Raw genomic sequence first — 17,409 nt, 5'->3', positions numbered from 1 at the left:
CAGGTGGGGTGGTCAAAGTTGATTTTTTTGTTCTAGCTATTAGCCTTTTTGATGTTGAGACATAGTGTAATTGGCCAGTTGTCTTTTAGTATTTTTCAGTAGTAGGTTTTTGAGAGCTAGTGCTAGCTTCTTTCTGTCTCTAAAGCATCTCTCACTTCTATTTCAGCTTTGTTAGGGTGGTGATTATGTTCCTTAACATGTAATAAAGTAGTTGTATTTGTTGTAGCCCTCCCATAACATGCATTTGCTGAATATTTGCTGCATTTCCAATTTATGTTGTTGCCTGTCTATTTTTCTGGTGTGTAGACATATCCCATATAGCATAATAAATGTTTGCCTTTTTGGGAAGTAATGAATTTTGCACCTTCGGTGATGTTTGAAATGCTATGATAAATGTATGTGAAAAATATTGTAATTGTTTTGATTGTAATACAGATTGTAATACAGATTTCCATACACAAAATTATACTTACATGCTTCAATATGTTGAACTTTTTTTGACAATGAGATGTTTCTGTTTTTTGACAATGAGATGATTTTTGACAATGAGTTGTGGCTTTAATGTTTCTTTTTATTTTCTGCAGAAAAAACATATTAATTTAATAAATTTGTTTAACAGCATTTTCTGTATTTTGAGGTTTGTGTGGTTAGTGGGCACTTTGGGTTGGGATTTTTAGCTGTTGTATTAGTTTAATTGTAATGAATACTTACTTTTTTTGAAAGGTGGTTTTTTGATGACTTTTGTAGTTAGTTGAGTGTCTTTTGTACTTTCTATAGCGGCGATATAATTAAAAAAAATATTACATTAATTATTCATTTATTTTAAAAAGTGCTTTATGAAGATTTTATTCAGTTGTAACAATAAATTGATATTTTACTTACTTTGTGAAGTTGTAATCAGTGTTTTCAGTGAGGAAGTCCATTATGGCAGTGATTCCCCTTATTCTTGGTTTTGTTTTGTAGAAGAAAATGTTACATTTTCTTCAGTTTCTATAGTGTTTGTTTAATTGTTTTTTAAATCTTATTGGGTTATTTAAGTTGTAGGTGTTTTTCATTGGTTGTTACTAATGGTTTCAATTATTTTGGCAGTTGTTTCCTTATATGGGAAACACTAATTAAAGTTTAGTTGAACTTTTTTTTATTCTTACCTTATTTAAAAGTATAATAGTATATAAATTGTAATTTATATTATATTGAATGTATAATAATTATTATTTATTTCATATATTTCGTTTTTAAAGAGTAACTAATTGGGTGGATTTACTTAAGTTAAAGTTATTTATTTTAATGATAATTCATTTAAGTTTTCTTTTATTTATTTAATATGTTGTGTGTGTTTGTGATATTGTTTATATTTTTTGTTATGTATTGTGTTTTTTTAAATATTTTTAACCTTTTCCATGCTTACGTCACTTAGGGCATGAGCATCGGATGGCCGGGAGATGTCCGAATCGCGCACATGTGGAATTCGCCCGCACCGTGGGGGAGTTCCACTAGTGTTCAAGGGGTTAAGGTGTTGCTAATTTTTTTGGGGGGTGATAATTGTGTGTTCTATTTTTTGTTTTCTATATTTATGTCATTTTGTATGTTTATTTGATATTTGCGATATTAGTTATGACAATATTTTTTTATCGATATTAGTGATATTGATCTTAATGTTTGACGATATTTTTGTGTCGATAATTGTGTATTTTTTTAATAAGTACAGTATATGATATTTATGTTATCGATATTTGTGTGTCGATGTTATGTCAGTGATCCGTTTGCTTAATGTGGGTGGGCGTGCTGAGAAGACGAGGGACCTTGCCGGCTTTCAGAGCCTGGCTCTAGTGCTCACTAAGTGCCAAATAGAATGATGTGGAATGATGTGAAAATGTTCTACAGGTCCATTGATGCACTTGTGGCACAAAGATGCTGAGGTAGTCGTCAAGTGTGTTAGCGCTACGGACAGACAACATAGCAAGAGATGGGAGGTTCTGTTTAATAGACCAGAGGGAAGTTTATGTCGCAAGACTGTACCAAATACCGGGCACACAGCCAGCTCGCGTAGGTATTCCAAAAGGAGTGGTGTGACTGCCACCTAGATGCAGTTGGGGCTGGGGAAGAATTGGGTGATGGCATGCTGCGGGTTGAGAAGTTGCCATGTGCTATGCTCAGGGAATGTGTTTCATGGCGCAGAGTGGAGGAGTAAGGGTGATACTGGAGGGGACCGTACACTAATCATATATCAGGAATGCAGTTGGGGGAAGGGCAGCAGATAGTTGAGTTCTTGTTTTGTTCTTTGATATAATGTGCCTGGTTGATTACTCCTCAAATGGGGGATATGTACACCAGTAATCAGAGGGGGTAAATGGTAGATGAAATGATCAGTCATACTTTATGCCACCTACTGTATATGCACCAGTGCTTCTATTGTGATATGCACGTTAGACTATGATAAAAAAATAAAGATATTAAAAGCAAGGCATACCCTTACCAAGGCCATAGGGGGTTCCCAATCCAAGTTGAAGTATTAGCCTTTGCATGAGCATTTCCTGTTTGATTCAGAGGCTATTACTAGAAGAAAATGCTCTCTTCTCTCTTTCTGATATCAGGGGGAGTTTTGCACTTGGCTTATTTACTACAAATTAACTCTCTATCATCAATAAAACATTATCAGATTGCCAAGGAGGTTTTTTACCTTAATGTCTTTTTTCCTCCTAACTGGGATCCTCTAAAGGCGACACCTGGAACCTTTCACATGTGTATTACTGTCCAGGGCGACACCAAGACTACTGGAAAGGAAGTAGCCGTTGGTGGTGGGAATAGCTGCCTGGGGGTGACATGGGGAGGGGCAGGGTGGGGGTAGTAATCTATGGATTTCGAAGGATTACAGGTAAGTAAACATATAAATAAATAAAACAAATTTTATTGCGTGCACTGCGTCCCCAAATGCGATGCAGTGCATGCAACAAAATTTGTTTTATTTATTTATATGTTTACTTACCTGTAATCCTCAGTAATCCATAGATTACTACCCCTAACCTGCCCCTCCCCCTCCCCACGTCACCGCCCGGCAGCTACTCCTACCACTGACCGCTACTGCTGGAAGGAATTGGCCTTTCATTGAAGTAATTAAGAAGTAAACTTAACAGACCTTTACTGAATTCTGTCCTTGACACACGCACACATAAAATATCTATCTATCTATCTATCTATCTATCTATCTATCTATCTATCTATCTGGTTATCTCTATCTATCTATCTATCTATCTATCTATCTATCTATCTATCTATCTATATTCCAAAATAAAACATGCACTGCACTTTCCTGTACTGTGAAAACAAGCCCTCCAGCTAAGCATTAGTCACAGTTCTTTAATTGCAGCAGAGTATGTAGCATAACACGTTTCAACTTAACACAAGTCTTAATCATATGCTAATTAGAAGGGTGGTATTTTGTTCAATATTTATGCAAACAATTTATCAACAGTAAAGACGGACACAGAATGCCTCAATGTTCAAAGAGCGACTCATGATAGAAATAGTCATCCGAGTAGATTAGTAGTGAGGTTTTAAATCGAAGTCAGTGAACACTTGCTTTTAAATTTGATGAATGGATTAATCAATTTCATTTAATGTTGTTTGTATATACCATTAATTTTCACTGAACTCAGTTCATTTTTTGAAAGACTACAAAGTCTTTGATACCGATATAATGGCATACGACTGTGCCACAGATGGAATTTAATCCTTTAAAGGCGCTGTGGAAGTATTGAATGATAAGCGAGAATCACAATAAAGCGATAATAACAATAACATGCCAATCAGTGATGTAAAGGGACATGGCTCTACATTTACAATAATGACGCATTATGGACTTTGTGGTCTTTTTAAAAAAAACAACTGAGTTCAGTAAAAATGAATGGTAGATGCATGAAATCTCGTGTTGCCTTGTACATTTCTACCAGCTTGGGTTCTCGTGCCTCCGCAAACGTTGCATAAAAACATCTGGCAACCCATCCGTCCCAGGGTTTCTACTTTGACATCCTTTCAAACTTCCAACAATGTAATGTCACCCCCCCAAGTCCACAGTTTCATCCTTCATGTGTGCTTGCATTTGGAGTGGATCCAAAAAGGTATCCCCCTTGTGTTGAGAGTGGGTAGGTGGCCTTGTATAATGGGTGGTGTAATACTCCCTAAGGTTATCATTAATATCATCCTGTCTATAGAGCTTTTTCCCTTGATCTATTTCCAACTCTAAAATAATAGAGCCTCTCTTAGCAGGGTTGGCCAGCCAAGCTAGTAGTGACATGTACGTGTCCCACTCAGCATGAACGTTGTTTATCACTACTGAACAATGAAGGAAATGATCCGTTAGGTTTCAGAACCGACTATTGGAATTCAGTGTCAGCACAAAAGAAGCTACAAACTAAGATAGCACTCCATGGCGCAATGATGACTGAATATCTCAGAGCGAAAATAGCTCCGAATGGGCTCCTGGTCACCACAGCACCACACATCTTCTTGGAAGATATCGGTTTTAGAAGAGAGTGGTCACAGATTGCATGGAAGTGTACCCGTGATTGGCTGATATTAATCATTAGCACAGTCACACCTCTCTGATGACCTACTAATACAGATCCCAGTGGTTAGTTAATATCTCCACTTTCAAGAGCAGACTAGCCGAAATCAATTCCGAGATGGAAGAACACACAGACCATCTGATGCATCAGAAGATTAACAAGCTATAGAAAGACATCAAAAGGTTTGACAATGAGAAAGTCTATCCCTATGCATCAAATTACTTGGTGGCAACTTATGATCTGGACCCTGGCCAATTGCTTTCAAGCCTCAGTGGGTGAAAGCTCCTCAGATGACAGCTCCTCCAACAGTCACCCACATAAGGGTCATTCAACAGTACTTCAAGTAATGACAGCTGGAACCGTCACAGAAACCACAGAGGCAACCAATGTTTGGATACCCAATGGGTGCCTTCTTTGGCCAACAACCACTGTGGAATCAGATGTTCCAGATGCCCCAACCACACATACCCCATGTACCCACACAATCCGCAACAGCAATATTTTTTAGGAAGAGGTCGTGCAGAGGCAGAAGAAGAGGAGGATACAAACGTGTCCAGTGGGAAGACCGCCGGGACTGCAATCATCTCGTCAAATGGAATTCAGGATCAAGAACAACCAAATAAGCTATTGGTGCATCTTTCACCTAAAGGGTTGACCTCGATTGAACAAAAAGTTCTGGAAAGAGGCCTGGATTTGTACCAACTCGCCAAGAAGATCGCTTCCAACTCGACAGATATTTCCACAGGTTCTTCAGAAAATTGTGACTTATAGCATATTTCCAGGACAAAGAATCCTGCCCCAATGAGGACACAGGCCTAAGAGCCCCAATAAAGTTCACACCACATGAAGGTATGATGACACATGAGGTCTTGACATTTGAACAAGCTGTCATCAAGGTCATAAGTTCCTTCGAATCCCAGGAAAGGAGAGCCATTAAACAATTGACGGAAGGTGACTAAATCATGATAAACAGTGTTTTGTTGAGGGGTGCACTCCTATTTTCTAATCCTATGCCTTCTCAAATTAATTTTTTTTCTAGATTATCAAGTGGTGCTGCAACGCTACGTGTGCTGTCGACAAACAGTACATAAACTAGCAACATATAAAAAGTACACAGACTTGGATGCAGTGTGCACTGTTCACTTTGAACCAAATTCATGAATTTGTTAATCACAATATAAAATACAATCGGCTTGTTACTACATTCTAAAGCATCTATTTATTTGTTAATTTTATATTGTTGTTTCATTGCATTTGGTACCGTACTACTAGTACCTCATACTTATTCCTTACAAAAAAATCTTTATATCATGAATTTCTTTGATACATAATATGACAGAAATGTGAAATATTAACATTTTATGCATTACACAAAATATTTATGTTCTGTTAATTTTCTTGCCCGATGCATTTTGGGATGAGTTCCCTTCCTCGGGGGCATATCTGAAAACCCAAACAAAATATCACTGTTTAACCTCATCACTGTGGCCCGAATTCCGCCGCAGTGCTGAACATTCCGATCGCGGGCATTGTCATGACGGCTCCCGGCCATCATCAGCACAGGCTCACCGTGACTCATGACGGCCGGGAGCCATCATCAGCGTCGAAGAGGTTAAACAATTATAGAATACATGGAGTATCACATACGGCCAACAACCCTTCATGTGCTAAAGGTTCTCATGAATCATTACTGTTTTTCATCTCACTTCTTGGTACATGCCTCACCCGATCAATTCAAGCCTGCAGGTATGCACAGTCAGTTATGTGTTAGGCATTCATGCAAAAAAACAATCATGCCTTAGTGACCATAAATAAGCTAGCGTTATTTTAAATCACCCAGTGTATGTCACTCTTATTTTAAAGAAATTACTTATCATCTAACCAATCCTACCTCATGTAATACTACTCAGTGGAAGATCAGTGATAATAGCGGTGCCCATCAGTATAAAACAATCTATAATCAAAATATGCCAAAAGGTGATTCAACATTGCTGAAAAAGGTTCTTTCAAGCAACAGAGTTTCCAAAAACAGCCATGTCACAGTAAATGTTTGCTTGCTCACCTTCAAAGTGTGAGCGTATTCCAATCAGAAGTTATCCTAGTATTTACTCAGTCTCTGTCTCTCCAATAGACAAACAAAACCCATGCTTAACCAATAGCAACTCAGTTTGTATGCAAATCTATCAATGTGAATAAACATTACAAAGCCTAAAGGCAAACTGCCCATTGCCCGTTTACCAGTATTAGCAATATATAGTCTCCACGAGCCGATTCACCTCAGACCGGCGAAGTGTCTTGTGGGTTCTGAACCACGTTGAAGTAAGCCCATGGTGTAAACAATGAAGACGGACAACGTTTGACCCTTAACCAAGTCCCTAGCCAGATAACGGCTGCCATATTGGAATGTACGTTACAAGTTAAAAGCTCCATAAACCTGAGTGCGAGAGACCTCTGGGGGATCTATCCTGACTGTTATAAACACGATAATAGCGAACTACTGGAAATCAAAGTGAATAATAATTATTAATGTGATAAAACTACCCGAGCCATAGACCCGATTAATCTGACTATATTATAAATTATTATGTGACAATAGCATGAAAATCCACCGGACAGTGCAATAAATGCAAATTACTACTACTAAACTGCGTTGAAGTAAGTCCTTGGTGTAAACAATCAAGTTGGGCAACTTCATCTGTTTAATCAAGTCCCTACCCTGATAACGGGCGCCATATTGGAGTGTACATTACAAGTTGAACGCTCCAACAACCCGAGTGCAAGATGCCTCAGGGGGTCATATGCTGACTGTTATAAACACGATAATAGCGAACTATCGGAAATCAAAGGGAATAATAATAAATTCTATAATGAAACTTCCCGAACTATTGACCTAATTAATCCGACTATATTAGAAATCATTATGTGACAATAGCATGAAAATCCACCATACAGTGCAATAAATGCAAATGACTACTATCCAATGGTGTCATTGATAGTCTATTTACCCACAGTGCCAATGATGTGTGGGCTGATAACAAATGTAGTACACATCGTGATGACACATGAATGTACGTTCCTGCGCAGTGCATCAGTATGACTTGCTATTACGCCTGCTATCTACTTGCCATGATCCAGTAGGTGGAATAGACATGCCTCACCGTGTGCTGTCCTCTATTCAAACTGTGTCCCGGTTTGCACAATAGTGACAAACTGAAACATTGAAAAAATGTCAATGAACTTTATTGGTCAAGTTGTCAGAGAAATGTGATGACAGAGCCCTCCACCAAAATATAACCAACTGGGTTGTAGTCTAAATAATGTGTTAATGGTGTAGTGAGTTATGTACTTTATATAGATATGGTATATGTCCACTATAGTGATTATAGCTCATATGGTCTTTGTCTACCCAATCAAATTCCTTATGTAGTTTGGCTGTTGAAACAGCCAAATACTCATATGAAAAAGGTCATATCAATCCTATTGTTCAGTTCTTTTGGTAGTAATGTATCCAATTGATGTATACAATAGATCTCACGTTAGAGCAGCCTCTTGTTGTTGTATTATATTTACAGTCTCAATTATTTGATATCTCAATTGTGAGAGAGAATTGATCAATTCCTGCCAATGTGCTGCTAGACTAGAGGTCTTACTCTTTGTCCTTATCGTAGTTTTGCGTTCAGTGAGTCTTACTTTGATTTTGCGTTCTGTTTTACCTACACAGGCCTTGCCACATGGGCATTTGATGCAATATACGACGTTGGGGGTAATGCACTCTGCTGTGTGCCTTAACTGTATATTTCTTCCTGAAATAGGGTGTTTCAACTTATTCCCCATGATGACATTGTTGCAATGTATGGAATTAAGGCATTTGATAGTTCCCTTTTTATTCACACAGGTTGTGTTGCTTATTTCGTATCACCAATAGTTCACGTAAGTTCTTTCCTCTTGTGTAAGCATGTAATGGCTTTTCTTTGAATAAATTGTTGAAATCAGGTTAATTTTCTAGAAGTTCCCACCTTGCATTCATCATTCTTTTGATGGCTTGCGAGCATGTCGAAAAATTTAGAAACAAACACCACTGCGCCCTTCTTAGGTCTGCTGGATGTGGCGAATAATTCCATCCTTTCTTTCTTGTCCACCCTCATAATGCATTCCTATATTATTTCTTCCGGGTAGCCTCTTCCAACATACCTCTGTTTGTGTTCTGCGATTTTTAGCGTACTCATGATTTGATCCGAACAAATCCTTTTGACTCTCAAAAACTGTGAGAATGGTAAGTTGTGAATAAGGCTTCTTGGGTGAAAACTGATGAATACTGATGCATTGTTTCTATCAGTGGGCTTCGTGTATATCTGGTTTTGAAGATCTGTTCATGTTAGCTTCTTCATAAATAATACATCAAAAAATGTATTTGTTTATCATCAATGGTATGCATGAACTGTATCCTGGGGTTCTGTGTGTTCAAAAATGATATCATATTTTCAGTTCATCTCTTGTGTTGGTCCAAATTACAAATGTTTCATCAATTAACCTAAAGTGCAAGGCTATTTCTGTCTGCCACCGTGAGTTACTCACAATATGTTGGTCTTCAAACTGGTGTTGTGACTTTTGGATGTGGTGTGTGGGAATACTGAAGCATGGCCCTTAAGAAATGAGGAATATTTTTAGTTATAAGTGAGCACCCAGTCAATTCATCGATTATTGACATGAGTAGATCACCAAAGGACTCGTGTTACTCCTTACTCGGGCCATGTTGTTATTAGAAATCTGTTTTTCTCTTTACAGATACAGGCGTATTAAGAGCAACTAAGGAAACTCATGGAAGAAGAACCGTGACTGGGTGAATAACCCTTTTAGGACAGCAAGGAATGGACTCACGTTAGATTGTGTGCCTATGCTTGGCTGTCTACACCTTTTCATTTGGTATCTTTTCATTGGTCCTGACGAATGCTTGAGTGAATGATTCTCAATTTAAGCAGAAACATGTTGACCACACTTTAATTTTCTTTTGTAAAGGACATTAGGGTTTCATTGTTATTTCCTTATCATGTCCGATTTTTCACTTGTTTTTAATGGAAGTAAGCTATCCCTTTATTAAAATCGATACTAGGAACTGCTATACTTCCTTTTAAATTTGCACTTTCTCTGTGGGCCTTATGGCTGGCCCTTTTCTTTTTCATACTTGAAGAACCCAATAATGAGAATAAACACCTACTTGTTTGGTGTTTGAGGGTTCTTTTTCTCACCACTTATCTCATTTCTCCCTACTGTGTCTTTCCTTTACTCCCCTCCTTTTTTCCTCCTGGTAAGACTGTGTTCCGGGTGGATCTGCTGGTGGAGTAGTGTCTTTTATGGAACTTTTTGACGCTCTTTTGTTGTTTTGAAAAAAGGTCTTCAAACTGTGCCATAAAAATGTTGGCATATACAAGTGCTCCCGACAAACCCATCAATGTTCCTGTGAGTTGAGCATAAAAGTTCAATCACAATAAAGCCAGCAGACAAAGGAGGAGCAATCGTTTTTCCAGGCCACGGACTAGATCAATGAATGCCTATGTCAGCTGTCCAAAGTCAAATACTACAGACGCATCGCCATAGATCCCACTGATTTTTTGTCTACAAGGATTAAGTCCCTGGTGGACTCAGCCGAGGCTCAAGGATGGATCTCACCAAATGAAACAGGGTTTCTTATTAACAGGGATCCAAGGACCGCCTACTTTTACATTTTACCAAAATCCACAAAGGGAATCCTGCCGTCCTCAGGCCGTCTCATCGTCCCAGGCATTGGGTCCCTCTTGAAACCCTTAAGCAAATTTCAGGACCACTTACTGCAACCCCTCGTGAAGAGGATTCCATCATATCTTCAAGATACTATAGGTGCCCTTAATATGATCACTGGGATCGAAATGAGTAATGAGATCAACTTGCTGATGGCTCTTGATTTAGAGGCGTTATACACCAACATCCCCCAGGTAGCCACATTGACTGTTGTAGAGTCATGCCTGTCACCTGTCAGCAGAAAGCTGGACCTCTCAAACTCCAATAAGTTTCATCATATATTGTGCCACCATAGAAATCCGTGAGAACTCCTTCTTGTTCCAGAACACCATATACCACCAAATCCAGGGTACATCAATGGGCAGCACCATTGCCCATATTCTGACCTGCTTGTACGTGGCTGAATTTGAAAGAATACATGTCCATAATAACAATCCCTACTCATCCAACATCCTGATCTGGCATTGCTACATTGACTACATTATAATTTTCTGGAGGGGAGATGAAGCAAGCTGCGATTCCTTTACAAGTGGATCAACACACGCAATCCTTTTTTACTTAGATATATTGATTTGTACTCCATGCTTTCTGAGTTTTAATCACTGAGCCTCGATCAGCGAGCATTGGTCACCTCACTGAATGGGTGATCAGACACATGTCACCTTCCCTTGATACTAGGATGGATTCACCTGAGTACTGCTAGGGTGACTGAGAATTTAGCTTTTAATCACCTGTCGTATGTATCTTTCCACCTTATGTCTTTCTCTCTTCTAGGTGGAACAATAGGCCGGCATACACTCAGGGGTAAGCAGGTCAACCTCCTGGGTCATCCCCTATTAGAGGGAGACCTGACGCCCGAGGAAAGGGCATACCTCACTAACCCTTGGTTCTGACAAAGTGCAGCCCGCACTATGGACTCTCGATGCATGACGCATGTTGACCATTTCACCCTAGAAGCTATCCTGGTACTTTAAGATCACATGATAGCACCACTATTTTTATTTAGACCTGGCATCAATTTTCTATAAAAATTCATCCATTTGATACCAGAGCCTATTTTAGCCACCACTTACTCACTTTAGTACCTACACGGTTCGTTAGCCCACTCACTCAATACGGCGTCCTCAGATCTAAAAGATCTCCGACAAAGAGCCCTGAGGCCTGACAGGCATTGCAGGGCCGGCCAGAAGAGGAGCGCCCAATGATGAAGCATGACACCCTAACGGGTGTGTGAGGCACCAAGATCTGACCTACAGGTCTTCCTGCGACAGGAATATTAGTCAATTAGGTTAAACCCTTAGTAACCACCTTTGGCTAAGGAGGAACTTGCCTTTTCTTGAGATCCTATCAGCATACACCCAGACCATACACTCTTCATAGTCAAAATATCTGTGTTTCCCAGCCTCGCCTGCCAGGAGCTCCTTGGACACTAGTAGCGTCAGCTGCAGCTTAGGGCACCCACGACTTCACTTTTCCACATTGCTCAACTCTACCTCGCAGGATTTTGACACCTTCAGCAGGGCACACCTTACTTCCACCACCTCTGCTATACATCTCTCTTGAATCACCACCTTGAAGGTGTCCCATTCAAGTTGTGGTGTGGATGTCGTGTCCTTGTTAACCTCGATATACTGGTCGATACTTTCCCCAGTTGAGTGATTTTAAAAAAATGAGTCTTCCAGTGTCTCCACCCTCACCATCCACGTAGAAATGTAGAACATTCCACCTCCCAATTCAAATATTATAGCACCGGATTATGATCAAAAAGAGTTCTTGTTAAGTACTCAACATCATGTACTGCCCGGGTGCCCCAGGAAAACAAAGCAAGGTGTTGAGGCACATGTCCAACTTGAGGAGGCCAAAACAAATGAAATAGTTTCTCATGGCTGGGTGTGTGCGACATGACAAGTCTGCCGGGCCCCTCTGTAGCTTCCAACCTGTGAACTTATGGGCCACCCTGATGACTGGCAAGTACCCCAATGGTAGATGTGACATATCCAGAGTTCGGTCAGCGGCACAGTTGTCGTCCTCCCCAATCAGTACAAAGTGCACTGCATGGGGTGTCAAAACCTGTGACAGTTCCTCCAGAATACCTGGTCTGTATTCATGGCATAGATTCTATTGCCAGGTCCTGCCCTGCCAACCTCACGGTCACCACCATATAGCATCCTGCCAGCTCCATAAGTTCCTTGTTTTTTTTAAAGGGAACCCCAAGATACAACCAGATAAGTACACCCTTCACAAAGGATATCTAGTGTAAAAAGGTCTGGCCATGCCACTGCCTGCGGAATGCCATTCTTTCTTTAGCAGTGAAATGCATTTTTTGTAGTAGGGCTACCTGGACCCCCCTCCTCTTAAGGTACGAAAGTATATTGTACCATTTAGATATGTTGTTCAACCCCCAGACATTCCAGGACACAAAACCTATATTTCAAGGAGGTCTCCATAAGGTAGCCACTATCTCCTCAAAAAAGAGTGGTCTCTGCCTCCAGATGTCTCAAATCACAACTCATTTTGCCCAGGGGGTCACCGTCTTCCCCTCCGCTGCTTGAGGTCAGAGCTGATCAAGCTGGGCCTTATGTTCAGCCTCACACCCCCAACGTAAGAGCTGCAGGAGTTTTGTGAGGGTCTGGGCTGCACTCGGAAGTCTGCCCACAGAAAGGGAATGTCGCAATTCAGTCGTGCTGCACCCGGGCCCTCGTCACTCCCGCTACTCCTGCGACACGCCCCAGGTATCTCCCTGACTTTGTGGTCATTCCGCTGTGCCCCACCACTCTCCCCAGGGTCAGCAGTTCAGGAGTGCCTCTTACTCTGTTTTACAGCGCTGTCCCTCAGGACTTGACAGATCTGCTCAACCGTCATCTTGTCAGTGCGGCTGTGTGGTCTCTGGTCACGTTGGCAAGTTCTGATCCAGAGTCTCCGTGGTCGTTAAGCCACCTTCACTGCACTACAGAGGTGAGGAAAGGCTCCCCCTCACTCATAAGCTCCCTCAGACGGAAAAAAATTAAAGATTCTGCTGGATGGGGCGGCTGGATGGAAGCGCCAAATTGCATGCTTACTCTATGGGAACACAGTCACATCCCCTTTCAAATGTAACACATGAATAAAATGTATTACAAGACTCTGTTCCACCATTAAACCTGATCCACATGATCTGGTTAATCAAGAGTGCATGAGATTTGCTGCATATTGTGGTTTATAACATTTATCAGTTGAAACATAATATTCTGCCAATTATGAATCAAACTTTGCTAGGAGTGCACCTGGCTTTGTCACTTGTACATTGCATGAACCAGGCATGTATTATTGACCTCACAGTCATCGGTCCGTTAAAAAAAAACGCACACTCAAGATGGTTGAGAGTAGTTGCTGATTTCATCCGAGAGAAGTCCGTCTTAGGGAATGGTTTTTGTGGTAGGTGTATAGTCATTTAATGTTCCCATGTATGTATGTTCAAAGAAAAAAATCTCTGTTCTCAATAGTAAGGGTCAAGAATTTATTAAGTAGGTCCAATGTGTTCACACTAGAGCACTATGCTCTGGTGATATGTTTGCAAAACCATAAAGGCAAAGGTCTATAGTATGCCTTGAAAATTGAAGGAGTCACAAAGTGGGGAAGCACTAGTTGATTTTACAAAACACACTGAGACTAGGGAAAGTTAAATACAATTACTCAATGCCGATAGACCACTACAATAGAGCACTAAAACAAACCAAGGCATGCTTGCACTGCTGCCCTCACTAAAAATGGTGTTGAGGGAGTCACTAATTGCCACTAGGTAAATGGCATCACAACATTAACTAGTGGAATTATGGAACATTCAGATTTACAGATGCAGAGCCACAACATTTTGGGGCCAAACTGATTAATCGATGAGGGTGGCTTTTTGAGCAGCAAAAATCGTTTCAGGCTCATTACCTCATATGGGTGAAAGGGGCTCGGAGCTGAGAGAAATGTATAATTCCACATAGTATCCCCACACCGAAATGTGTCTATTCCAAGTTAGGGGAACAAGCAAAGCTGGTTTTTACCAGGTCAGAACCACATGGGGAGCATCATTTCTAACCCCCTTTGCCACCTGCTCTCATCTGGCTGTGAATTGGATAAGGGACTCAGTTCGAGTAGTGGGGCTGCCGGTCAATCTAAGGAGGAAGTGTGGGACAAGAAGAGACTGAGGCTTGGCTCTGAGGAGCATTTCATGCTTCTCTCGTGAACTTGGAGGTATCAAACAGGGGCCCGGCTGTGCACTTCAGTAACGCACATCGCAGTAATTTTGAGAGTGATGGGGTTTAAATAAATTCATTAATTTACAATGAGTAAACAAAGCAATTGATCCAGGCCTACTTTATATGAATCGAGGGACTCTACAAAGACAATGTAAAAAACAGGGCCCAAAACTGAAATTGACAGAACAATTTTTACTTAGATTTTCTAAAATAGAAAACTTGAAGCTCTGAAATGCATGGGGTCACTCAGGGGAGACACCCCAGGTGAAATATGGTGGTCTGGAGATGGACAGGACAGGAAGGAGGCCTACAGAGATGATCAATGAGAACATGAGGCCATTACAAGCAATGGGGTAACCCAACAGTTTGAGGACCTGGGTAAAATTCTATATAGAAAACAATGGTCCTTAAACCAATCCTTTACCAAATATAAGTCAATTATGTTATTTACACTTTTCAGAGCTAATCAATTACACAGCTCCGGGTGTTAAAACAATTGCTCAAGAGAAAATAAAATTGTGCAACAGCCAAATATAGACGGAGAATCATAACTTTATTCCGTTATATGAAGGTTTTTTCAGATTTTTTAGCGATCCAAGAAACAATTTCAAAAGAAGGTTGCTCTAAACGAACGTGCAAAGGAGAGAGTGCTCAAAGGTGGTGAGTGGGAGTAATCCCAAGTGTAGGATGGAAAAGAGAAAGAATTCGGATTTGAGATAGTTGGATTGATAAATAATTATCAATCAATGGTGACCTGGCTTAAAAAAACTTTACATGGCCTATTTACAACATTTTGCAATCACAGATTGTATCTTGTGGGGGCACGTCACAGATTGGTGTATGTTGGGTCCAAGTACAGGGGTATGATCGTTGAAGTTTTGACCCGACTTAGTGACGCAGAGGGTGTTTTGGACCTTGGCCTGCGGGTCTTCATCAGGACTAAAGTAAGCAACCAAGCAGTGGTGTGGGATCTCATCTAATGGAGGAAAAGAGGCTGTCAGTGGAAGGCACATTTATAGGGCTCCTGAATCAGTTAATGGGTTAAAAGGAGCTTACCCGCATGTCATTACAGAGAAAACCAGTACATGTGTTCTGGTAACAAGGCAGGAACAGCCCTTCTCTGCCGAAGTAGGGCGTCAGCTCAACGTTTTTATACGCACACTTTAAATTGATTCATTTTCATTACCTTCAGATAAACTACCTTAAGCCCAAAAAAACTAGCCAGTATCTACTCAGGCAGAACCTTGGCATGCTCTAGATATCACGTTCAGGGGCAGACGTTTTGCATATGGTTTGGGACTGGCCACGGGTGGCTGAATTTTAGGATGCATTTGTTTACAATTGTAGTTAATGCCAAATGGTTTACCAGTACATTCAATGAAACAATGCTTCCCAGCATATCCCTATCATATGCACATCAAAAATGAAGGTAAGAATGGCATCACTGGATATAGTGTTGGCCACAGGCGCGTAACACCCATAGGGCAGAATGGGCTTCAGCCGCCCCACCCCCGTCAGCTTCCGTAGGCTGTGCTTCCCAGACTGGGGTTAGTGCCTTCCAGCCTGGCCTTCAAATCGGTCACTCCAAGGCATTCACCTTGCCTTAAAACACATCCTGTTAATGGGTCCATGGAGGAGGTGCGAAAGCAGCAGCAGTGATCAAAGCAACTGTTATCAGACTCTGCCCCGTCCCCAGATAAACAACAGGGGTGCCCTTTAACGCTCTCATTGCAATAAAAGCTGAACAGCAAGCGCCTACTCACAGGGCAATTTAGACAAAGATAGTGATATGCCTGAAGATTTATGATTGGGAAGAAAACTTGCAGGTAATTAGAATTGTGCATGGCATTACAACATACATATTTGTAGTCATGTCTTTTATTCTCTTAGTGGCCCAAGACCAATCATACAGTGCAGTACAACATGAGTTAAAACAAATACAGGTTTTGTGATAGAAGCAACCTGGTTAAACCATGCGTGCCTCTACCACACAGCCCAAGCCAAAAACACTTCTTAACCATCCATTCCTTTACTACTCATGCCTTAACCACACACTTTCGTGGATAGGCATGAATGGTAAAGGGGTATGTGTGGCTAACAACACCATTATTCTGACACCCCCACTCCCCTGACTGCCCCCCCCCACATACCCCAATTGCCCCGCCACCCCACGTACTGTTCCTAAAACCCTGCCCCTTTACCAACACTACCCTGACTTCCCCACCCAGTGCTGACTCTGCCCATTCAACTCCTCCTGCCCTAAGGCCTAAAACCCTGCCCCTTTACTTATGCTACCCCGACCGCCCCCCAACACCCCACACTATCCCTTAAACTACCCCAACCCTTTCCACTGCCATGAAACCTACCCCCAACACTCAGCATTTAAAACTACCCTGAGTACCCATTCCCCTCCCACTGCCCTAAGGCCTAAAACCCTGCCCCTTACTTACACTACCCCCCACCCCATGCTGTCCTTTAAACTACCCCAACCCCTTCCACTACCCCGAAACCTACCCCGACCCCCCAGTCCTAAAAACTACCCCGCCTACCCATTCACATTTATTTACCTAAATGGCAACAATAGCTGTAGGGCATCAAAGATTGAACCCTTGACCATGCTTAGTGCTACAATAACTACTTATTTGCTGCCCAGTGGCTAGACAGAGGGACTGGAATGTATATATACATATGACTTTTAAAGCTCTGTTTATTTTCTGATCCTTTCAGTTAGACAGTGGGTGCTGAGTGCAGTACGATGGGTACCAAATGGAAAACTAGGTCAACATCTCTTACCCTTGGTAATTCCAGATTGACACCTATCTGTGATGTGTGTGTATCATCTA

Source organism: Lissotriton vulgaris, chromosome 2_1 (assembly GCF_964263255.1).
Source record: "Lissotriton vulgaris chromosome 2_1, aLisVul1.2, whole genome shotgun sequence".
Lineage (NCBI taxonomy): Eukaryota > Metazoa > Chordata > Amphibia > Caudata > Salamandridae > Lissotriton > Lissotriton vulgaris.
Note: the sequence above shows the minus strand (reverse complement) of the source record.